The sequence below is a fragment of the Lutjanus erythropterus genome, chromosome 18, assembly GCF_056507025.1.
Source record: "Lutjanus erythropterus isolate fLutEry1 chromosome 18, fLutEry1.hap2, whole genome shotgun sequence".
Classification (NCBI taxonomy): Eukaryota; Metazoa; Chordata; class Actinopteri; order Lutjaniformes; family Lutjanidae; genus Lutjanus; species Lutjanus erythropterus.
Genome location: NC_139334.1, coordinates 28306942 through 28316873, shown reverse-complemented (window position 1 = coordinate 28316873; position 9932 = coordinate 28306942). Strand labels below are relative to the sequence as shown.

The 9932-nt window shown below is 37.9% G+C and overlaps 4 non-coding genes and 2 pseudogenes across 4 annotated transcripts; 3 read left to right on the top strand and 3 right to left on the bottom strand.

Annotated features, from left to right (window-relative positions):
• Positions 1–2859: 2859 nt before the first annotated feature.
• LOC146311234 (small nucleolar RNA U3) lies at positions 2860–3064 on the bottom strand (annotated as a pseudogene).
• A 1188-nt stretch (positions 3065–4252) lies between these two features.
• Positions 4253–4446, top strand: LOC146311233 (small nucleolar RNA U3; annotated as a pseudogene).
• Positions 4447–5050: 604 nt separating this feature from the next.
• LOC146311232 (small nucleolar RNA U3) lies at positions 5051–5264 on the bottom strand. The gene has a single exon (XR_014772344.1). It is a non-coding gene; the product is annotated as a small nucleolar RNA U3 (small nucleolar RNA).
• A 1575-nt stretch (positions 5265–6839) lies between these two features.
• Positions 6840–7046, top strand: LOC146311231 (small nucleolar RNA U3). Its single transcript, XR_014772342.1, has one exon. It is a non-coding gene; the product is annotated as a small nucleolar RNA U3 (small nucleolar RNA).
• A 799-nt stretch (positions 7047–7845) lies between these two features.
• Positions 7846–8053, top strand: LOC146311230 (small nucleolar RNA U3). The gene has a single exon (XR_014772370.1). It is a non-coding gene; the product is annotated as a small nucleolar RNA U3 (small nucleolar RNA).
• Positions 8054–9314: 1261 nt separating this feature from the next.
• Positions 9315–9521, bottom strand: LOC146311229 (small nucleolar RNA U3). Its single transcript, XR_014772350.1, has one exon. It is a non-coding gene; the product is annotated as a small nucleolar RNA U3 (small nucleolar RNA).
• Between the last annotated feature and the right edge of the window lie 411 nt (positions 9522–9932).

Sequence of the window (9932 nt, the reverse complement as noted above, 5' to 3'; positions counted from 1 at the left end):
CCACAGCGTGATGCAGGGTCTTCAATCACCTTCCATGCTGTACATTATACCACTTATTACATGGCTTAATCAATATTTTGACACCAAATATTGATTTATAACAAATTTGATTGATTTAAAAATGATTTTTATGCAGAGACCAAATGTCCCAATGGGGATCAATGAGGGTTAATTTAATTTTACATAATGAACCTGTTGATCCATGCACACAAAACTTGTGTGACAGATATGGTGGGTGTCAGCACAGGTGTTGGTAAAGGTCTCCATACAGGCACAATGGTACCAAACCTGGCAACCTCACTGTGATGGGAAGCTGAACATTCGATGTGCTGTTGATCCCCAAGAAATAGTTGTAAAACCACAAAACTCTGAACTTCTGAGGTATCGTAAGTTACATTTTTGCAGACTGAATTTTGCATCCATCTTAGTTGTGCTGAATATTGACCGTGCAACACTATTTCAAACTTAAACATAATATTTCTGATCATTAAATTCTTCCCTTATTTGATTCACTGTTGCATTTCCTTATCAGCAGCCTCCAAATTACCTTTACAGGCCTTTTCTTTGGAAACACGGTCGCTGGTGCCCGCCCTCCGTCAGCTCCTCACATACCAGCAGCTTTGTGTGTGTGTGTGTGTGTGTGTGTGTGTGTGTGTGTGTGTGTGTGTGTGTGTGTGTGTGTGGTTATGCAGAAACAGACACCACGACCACTTACAGGCCACAGTTCACCTTAGTGTTTGTGGGTGTTATAAAGCAAACTACTTAACAGCTCAGTCAGTGATTTGTTTCACTGTGAATCTGACTCACATAAATCCACAGACGAAACATAAGGCTTTGATTCAGAGATGGAAAATCAGCCTTTTTGTTGAGAGGCTGTTCTGGAACTTTTTGATGTAGACTATCACATGATCTTCATCAGCAGACAGCAGAGTTTGGTAGGTCATCATGGAACCGTATTTGATAAATAGATAGTTTTTCTTTTTCTTTATTTCTATGCTAGCTGTTCTGTGAGGCTGTACTCGAGATGTAGATGCTCACATTGTCATTAGGGATGTGCTCGACTAGTCAACTGGTTAATAAAACGTTGCTACCCTTGCTAGGCACCAGAATTATGATAGTTAAACTAATTATTACTTTTTTGTTAAAGGTATAATCTTTTCTCATTGTTTTGCTGCGCTCGGGCCGTTTTACCAACCCAAAACATTGGTATTTCACATCCTGATGTGTTTATGAACAGCTCGGACAAATTCTACTGACTCCACCTTTGATGTAAAATGCAATTCAACTGTTGTAAACATTTACTTTATTTATTCATGTCACAGTTTACATTTTTACAATTGATTGGCATATGTATATGTTAAATTATTTAACAAGTTAAATAAAGTATATAATATTTTAAAATAACATTATTTCTTTAAGAAAACAGCCTTCTGTGTACTTTTGCATAGTAAGATTGGTGCAAAATCCACATATTTTTTTACTATTATTTACTACTTTTACTTTTAGTAGTTACTATTTTATATGTAAGCTATTTTTATTCTAGCTCAAAAACCCACTATATCGGCCATCAAATCAATAAGTATCAGGTTTTTTTTTTTTGGTTTTTTTTTTGCCTTTTGCGTTTGTGGCATTACAAACAAAATAAATAAGCAAATAAATTTACCTGGCAATTGTCAGTCAGTGTTTTAAAAGACTAATATGGATAGTTTTCACATTTTGATCATGGATTGCACAAAGGCTTGTTTTTGATTACTTTCTGTTGATTATAGTGTTTGCACTAAAAGGGTTTTTCAACAGTATCTCTTTCCAGAATGTCACAAACACCGTCTTGGTCAATTTGACCTGCAGTCTGTGTCTTTACATGCAGCTAAGTGAAATGAAAAGTGAAAGCATCTGAACTGTTGCTGCACAAACTTGCATCAGCACCAAAATAGAAAGAGCAGCAGATGTCAGATGTGAGACAGGAGCTGACAAACACCACAATAACCACAGGCTGAACAAAAGGAACATTTAAATAGACCTTTTAGAAAAGAGACCGTTTAAAGGAATGAGGCATTTACTGTCTGCTCCTGCAAGATCCAAATGTTTTCTGTATTACTTTGGAGAATTTAAAATTGGCATTTAAAAATTAGTCCATACTTTTATGGTTCATTTCTTTACTTTTCAAGAATTAAAATCAATTAGTCCATTTATTGTGTAATAATAGACAAACGCAGAACAAAATGGCATTGATCACATGTTTAATCGTTGGATAATTTCATATTTGGTGCAGTGAAAGGAGGAGTGAATTAATTAAGTCCTCCAAATCAGAAACTTCACTCCCTGAAGGATTTTGGTCAATCTGACCGGAAAGTCTGAATCACTGAAACATACAAAGCCAAGAAATCAGTTTGTTTGGTCCAGGGGGTAACTGTAACTGTGTAACTGTGAGGAAACTGGTTAGGCTGGGAAATGATGGTTCACGGGTTGAAGCAGCAGATAATAAGAAAATATCTCTCTTGCATTAAGGATTTTTTCCAGTGTTACAAAGATTTAAGTGTTCAAGATCAACTTTAAGTAAGAAAATGTAAAATGTTACGCTGAAGGTTTTCACTTTTTTTTCACTTATTTTTTCCCCTTGACTTGATAGTGACAGATGAAATTGCAGAAATGAAATGGGGAGAATGAGAAGTATGAAGTGGACAATACTGATTTTAATGTTTAACTTGGTGCACTGCATGAAACTCCACTGAGATGATGTTTGCTCAGCTAATTACTCTGCATCTTCCTGCAGCATTTCACTTGCATATCTTACTAAGTTTCCAGTTGAGGCTATGAAGAATTTAAATAAGAGATTTTATTTTTGACCAGAAAAAAAGCTCCACTCAGATCATGTTTCCTCCATCGGTCTCATCCAGAAACTCTGAACAATCTTCAACAGTGAAAAAGAAACAAAGTCTTCCCACCAGTTTCCTGCTCTGAAGGAAACATCTGAACTCTTCATCGTGGGCAGTGAGACCAAACTCTTTAAAAACACATTTCTCAAGTCAACAACTAAAGAAATGATCCCTGAAAGTATAGTCTTGGTTTGAGTTTGATGTTTCTCAGGGTCTTATGTTTGGAGACAAAAACTTTTACTCATGGTGTCCTGTGGTTCAGAGAGACGTTCTACAATCACAGCTGAAAGACATTCTTTTTTTGCAGGAGAGGAAAGACGACAGTAGCGCTGATTCTACGTTCATGTGGTGTTTGAATAATTGGAAAACTCAGTTCCCTATTGGAAAATTCATGTGACCATCCCTCAAGTTGCAATTAAAACACCCAAATTTTTTTGCACAAGTCGTCATCTTTTGACATCATGAAGACAGAAAGATGGTGGACAAAAGAAAATGTTTGCTTGATAAGTTTTTACTAATTTATGTATTGCGTATCAATATTTTGTTCACATGTAATTTGTAATATGGTATTAGGTTGTAACAGTTAGTTGCTTTCCACATAGAGTGATCCACATTAATAAGTTATTTATGAGCATAAACTCTGCAAGTCAGGTACAAACAGATTCTAACATACTCTACCCTACTTAGCATCCATGTTTTTTCTGCGTGTGACTTACAGTAAAAGCTCATGAACACACTGAAGCTGCAATAATGACCTCCCAACTTCAGGATCACTTGAATGCACTAATGCTGCAATTCATTGTAATCAGAACTCGGGGGGAAAAAAACAACCTCCAACATGGAAGACTGCAATGGAACAGTTATTCAAGTCGAAATTCCAAGTTGAACGTCGGGCAAGCTCCATCAAGCCCGAGTTCACCATCACGTCACTGCGGTGAGGCAGCGCACACAAAAAGCAGCAATCAGTCTCATTGTTACAAGCGGTCGTGTTGTGAAATGCCCTGTAACAACTTTTGCCATTTCCATTCAGTTGTGGTCGATTAAAATCTCTATGAGCGTGCAGTACAAGCCTACTCCCCCAGTCTCTTTTAATGTGTGTTCTAATCTGTTAAATCTGCGGCTGTAGATAATTTAGTGCCGTACAAACATCAGTCTGCTGCGAGCGTCCACGTTTTCCGGCGCCGATGCACTGGGACACATTTAGATTGAAAGATGGGGATTCCGACTTGGAACGAGCAACTTCCAACTTGCAATAGATTGCGGCGTAAATCAGTAGTGAGCATCTGTGATGATGATGCTGTGATTGTAGGAAGGTCACCAGGGGAAAAAACACTTGTTTCCAAACATAAGACCCTGAGAAACATCCATAACAAACCAAGACTATACTTTCAGGAATCATTTCTTTAGTTGTTGACTTGAGAAATATGTTTCTAAAGAGTTTGGTCTCACTGCCTACGATGAAGAGTTCAGAGCAGGAAACTGGTGAGAAGACTTTGTTTCTTCTTCACTGTTGAAGATTGTTAAGAGTTTTTGAACGAGATTCTGATGGAGGAAACATGATCTGAGTGGAATTGTGTTGTTCTAAAAGCAAACCATAACTCTGAACTGTTCAAAGCTTTATTAGCATTACAAAGAGATGCTAAAACTAGTATTTATTAGAGGGAAAAGGATCAAATACTGCTCCCAGATGCTCCCAAGGCAGGATGTCCATGACTGAACTACCATTTGTGATTAAAATAAAAAGCTGATTTCCATTTTACTTTTACATCTTGAATGTGTTTTCATTTAGATTAAGTGAAGTATTTTGGGCTAATTAATACTTGCAGATTGGTGACTTCAAGTCATTCCGAGCTCAGCTCCATCCACCTTCAACCTGAGCAGAGGTCTATTCAGTCAGAACAGCTGCAAACAGCTGTGTGACTCTGCAGGACCTGTGAAGACTCACCTACACAGGTGTTTTCACTTTGTGTTGTCTGATTAGAGCTGATCTCAGAGCATCTACAGGCTGTGATTAACTGTCATCTCCTTCACTTGTCTGTTAGTTTAGTTGAGAAAACTACAGGCGAAGATTTGTGCACATCTGCAACCTGAGCAGGTGAGAATTAACCAGCCATACTAAACATTAGAAGGCCTGCCAAGATAACATTTTAGTCTTTAAACAAAATTTAAAAAATGCCACTCAGATCATGTTTTCATGTTTTTCCATCAGAGTCTGATTAAAAAACTCTGAAAAATCTTCAACAGTGAAGAAGAAGCAAAATCCTCCCACCAGTTTCCTGCTCTGAAGAAAACATCTGAACTCTTCATCATGGGCAGTGAGACCAAACTCTTTAAAAACACATTTCTCAAGTCAACAACTAAAGAAATGATTCCTGAAAGTATAGTCTTGGTTTGTTATGGATGTTTCTCAGGGTCTTATGTCTGGAGACACTTTTATTCATGGTGACCTTCAAAAAAAAAAAAAGCTGCCTTACTGTCAGTGATAATGATATTTGAATAATTGGGAAAATTTCCAAACTTGAAAACTTTACATGAACCCTCAAGTCAGTCATTTGATCATTGGACAATTTCGTGTTTGGCACGGTGAGAGGAGTGACCTCGATTAATAAAGCCTTCTTAATCGTAAATCTCACTGATTCCTTACTGGATTTTAGTCAAACTGATGGGAATGTCTGAATCACTGAAACACACAAAGCTGAGATATCAGTTTGTTTGGTAAAGGGGGTAACCTGTAATATTAAATCAAACACTGTGGAAACTGGTTAGGCTGGGAAATGATGGTTCACAGCGTGGAGCAGCAGATAATAAGAAAATATCTCTTGCAATAAGTGTTTTTCCAGTTCAACTTTTCATCTTAGGATTACCAAGAAACCAAACTCTTACAAAGGGAAGTGTTGTTGTTGTAGTGTCTGGTTGAAGGAATGGCTGAGACTAGTGTCCCAGTGAAGATTTCTGTTGTTATACAAATATGTTGAAACAATTTGAGGCGTCATATTACAGTGATTTTTGTCCCAGACTTGTTGCTGGATCAGTACATTCTCTAAAACCACAAAAATATTGTTTTACCTGTTGTGTTAACATGGTGCTAATAAATAACTTATATTTAGGTCACTTTACATGGACAGCAGACATTCGGACCTTCAGATAATTTATTATTCCAAGTGGGAAACTTGACCTTCAGTCAGGGCACAAAATAAAAAAAACCAACATGAATAAAGACAACAAATACCAACAAGTACAGACAGACAGGAAAAACAGAAATGACTCCTGTGCATATTATAAACAGAAAAGAATAAAAAGAACAAAAACACAGAACACTTCCAATTCCATGTGCAAATTTAGCAGGATTATTGCACAAGAAACAAATAAATTTTTGGTCCTGTTGCACTTGACCTGGGTTACTATAAATCTACAGTCTGAAGGTGTTTTTTGCAGTCTAATATGAATCTGGCCTTGCAGAGAACCTGCTGGTCAAAAATATCTGCCAAGGACGTCCATGGGACACCTCTCACTGTACCGTGGCTCTGGTGATTTTTATCCCTGATGCTCAGGTGACCATACCAGCCAATCAGAGAGAGGCTGAGAACAGATTCAGTAAATGACTTATAAAACAAGGACATCATTTTCCTGTCTGCATGAAAAACATTAAGTTTTCGTGTCAACAGATGACAACTAAGCAACTAAGCAAGTTTTCCATCTTTCCAACTTGTTGTTCTGACTTGAGGGGAGCGTTAATGTAAATTTTTAAATTATTCAAAAGTCATCATCACTGCAGAAAGGCCTCTTTTTTGCAGTGGAGCAAAGCCGACAGCAGCACGAACACAGTGATGACACTCGATGATGATAATGAGGATGAAGATGAAGTTGGGATTGTAGGAGGAGTCTCTCTGAACCACAGGAGGTCACAAGGAGTAAAAGTGTTCGTTTCCAGATATAAGACCTGAGAAATATCCAGCTCAAACCAAGACTATACTTTCAGGGTTCATTTCTTTAGTTGTTGACTTGAGAAATGTGTTTTTAAAGAGTTTGGTCTCACTGCCCATGATGAAGAGTTCAGATGTTTCCTTTAGAGCAGGAAACTGGTGAGAAGACTTTGTTTCTTCTTCACTGTTGAAGATTGTTCAGAGTTTCTGAATGAGACTCTGATGGAGGAAACATGATCTGAGTGGAGCATGAAGTTAAATTTAAAAGTTTTGAATTTAACACTTTTAAGAAAAATGATTTATGTGAACACCATATAGTTCATCACCAAGCCTCTGCAGAAGCCTGATAATAAAGTCTACTTGAATCAGGTGTGCCAGAGCAGGGAAACATCTAAAACATGCAGGGCGGTGGGCTTTGAGCACCAGGATTGGGAAACACAGTCCCAGAGCACCTTAGCAGTCAGATTATTGCAGCTGACACTGTTCCATTTCGTCCCCTTCATTCTCCCCATTTGCTTTTTGCTGTTTCACCTGTCACTCTAAAATAAAGGGGAAAAAATATCCAAGAAAAAAGTGAGAACCTTCAGTCTCCCATTTTCCCATTCCTTAATAAAAGTTGAACTTTGACAGTTCAAGATCTGCTGCTCCACACTGTGAACCATCATTTCCCAGCCTAACCAGTTTCCACAGTGTTTGATTTAATATTACAGGTTACCCCCTTTACCAAACAAACTGATATCTCAGCTTTGTGTGTTTCAGTGATTCAGACATTCCCATCAGTTTGACTAAAATCCAGTAAGGAATCAGTGAGATTTACGATTAGGAAGGCTTTATTAATCGAGGTCACTCCTCCTTTCACCGTGCCAAACATGAAATTGTCCAACAACTGACTTCAGGGAGGTGTTCATGAAAACTCTTCAAGTTGGAAACTGCTTCCAATTTTTCAAACATCATCATCATTGCAGACAGGCTGCTTTTTTTTGGTCACCATGAATAAAAGTGTTTGTCTCCGGACATAAGAGCCTGAGAAACACCCAAACCAAATCAAGACTGTACTTTCAGGGATAATTTCTTTAGTTGTTGACTTGAGAAATGTGTTTTTAAAGAGTTTGGTCTCACTGCCCACGATGAAGAGTTCAGATGTTTCCTTCAGAGCAGGAAAGTGGTGGGAAGTTTTTGTTTTTTTCTCCACTGTTGAAGATTGTTCAGAGCTTCTGGATGAAACTCTGATGGAGGAAACATGATCTGAGTGGCACTAAAGCTGTTTTTCAAGTTTCTGTATGTAATGTAGAAAAATGTAGGGCTGATAATGTGCTGCTTGTGGTCATGCTGACCTGAGCTGAGATTGTGCTTCGTGCGTGTCAGGTTCCACTTACTGTGTGTTATTTTTAATTTCACCATGCAAGCAATTGTTAAAAAGTAAATGTACGGAGGGACATGGTTCATCTGAGGTTGTGTTTTTGGCATTCTCACCAGGAGATTCTACCAACTTACCTCTTTAATGATTTGATCGGGAAAATAGAATCTCCCTCCCCCACTGAAACTGGGCAAAGGACCAGTGTGTGGCAGTAGGTTGTAACTGAACACCGCTCTCCTCACCCTCCACTTCCAAATGTGTAGAGAAACTACGATGGCTACAGAACTCCTGAAAAACCTGAAAGGCCCTCTTACACATCAAATCTTTATTGTGAATGCAATGTCAGACTGAAGGTGAAAACAGAGTGCAACAAGTTTACAAATCTGTCTGATATCAGGAACCAAGAAGACAAAAATATGGACTTAGACAAAAATAAGAATAAGTGTGTTTCCATCTTTACAGTTGTCTGAGATGGAAAGGTTGATGCATCAATATAAACAAGATGCAACACAATGCAATGGGAACAGACTTAGTGAGTAAATGATGGTGTACATGGAGCATCTGACTTGAATGTCACTGAAGAGATAAAAACATCACATGGAACAAATAAAAATTACTGTATGGAGAATTATTATCACTAACTGTTTAAGAGCAAATCTTGTAATATTCAAAGTTGTGTAATAATGGAAACAGCGGAGTGTGTGCATCACAGTAAAGAGGCAGCGATCACATGTTTGATCACTGGACAATTTCATGTTTGACTGGAATGTCTGAATCACCGAAGCACATAAAGCTGAGACAGGAGTTTTTGATAGTGACAAGTGAAAGGTGGTGACAGTTGCAACCATTCAGCTACTAAGGGGCTCTAGTTTATTAGAACTAATCACACTGAGTTCTGTTTTCTTCATTTCAGTAAAAGCTGCAAATATCTTGCAGTGCATGAAGCTCCACTCAGATCATGTTTCCTGAATGTTTCCATTACTCCTGATGTTTCGGTGTCATGTTTCAAGTGACCTGATAGACACTTTGAAAACTGCATTTGCTCTAGCAGCTTTACCTGTCAGCAATAACTTAAAACAGTTTTTGATGAATCACAGCTTCAAATAAAGCTGTTGAAGTTAATGAAAATAAGGTTTGATTCTACAAGACAAAAACCTGTCCACTCAGATCATGTTCCCTCCGTCAGAGTCTCATCCAGAAACTCTGAACAATCTTCAACAGTGAAGAAGAAACAAAGTCTTCCCACCAGTTTCCTGCTCTGAAGGAAACATCTGAACTCTTCATCGTGGGCAGTGAGACCAAACTCTTCAAAAACACATTTCTCAAGTCAACAACTAAAGAAATGAACCCTGAAAGTATAGTCTTGGTTTGTTTGGGATGTTTCTCAGGTCTTATCTCAGGTTCACAGTTTACATTGTTTATGATTGCTGAAAGTGACAGAAAATATATGTGGTTTAACAAATAGATAATTTCCTCCTAGTGTCACTTTTCTCTCTGAATTTCACTATAAAAAATACATGCCTTTTTGGTTTCAACTTCATTATCTCATGTTTCTTTCATATATGGGATCGTTCTTTCCATCACTGAGAGGTTTGTGCCAATTTTGCGTATTTCTAACTAAATGTATTAAATTTATGCTACAATGTACCTCGGCCGCCTTTAAGTGAAACAAACATGTTTAAAGGGCACTTTCTGTTTTAGTAGAAAAGGCAGCAATGACTCATGAACAAGAAATGTAGCATGCAGCCACACTCATCTGTGACAGGATGGAAATTG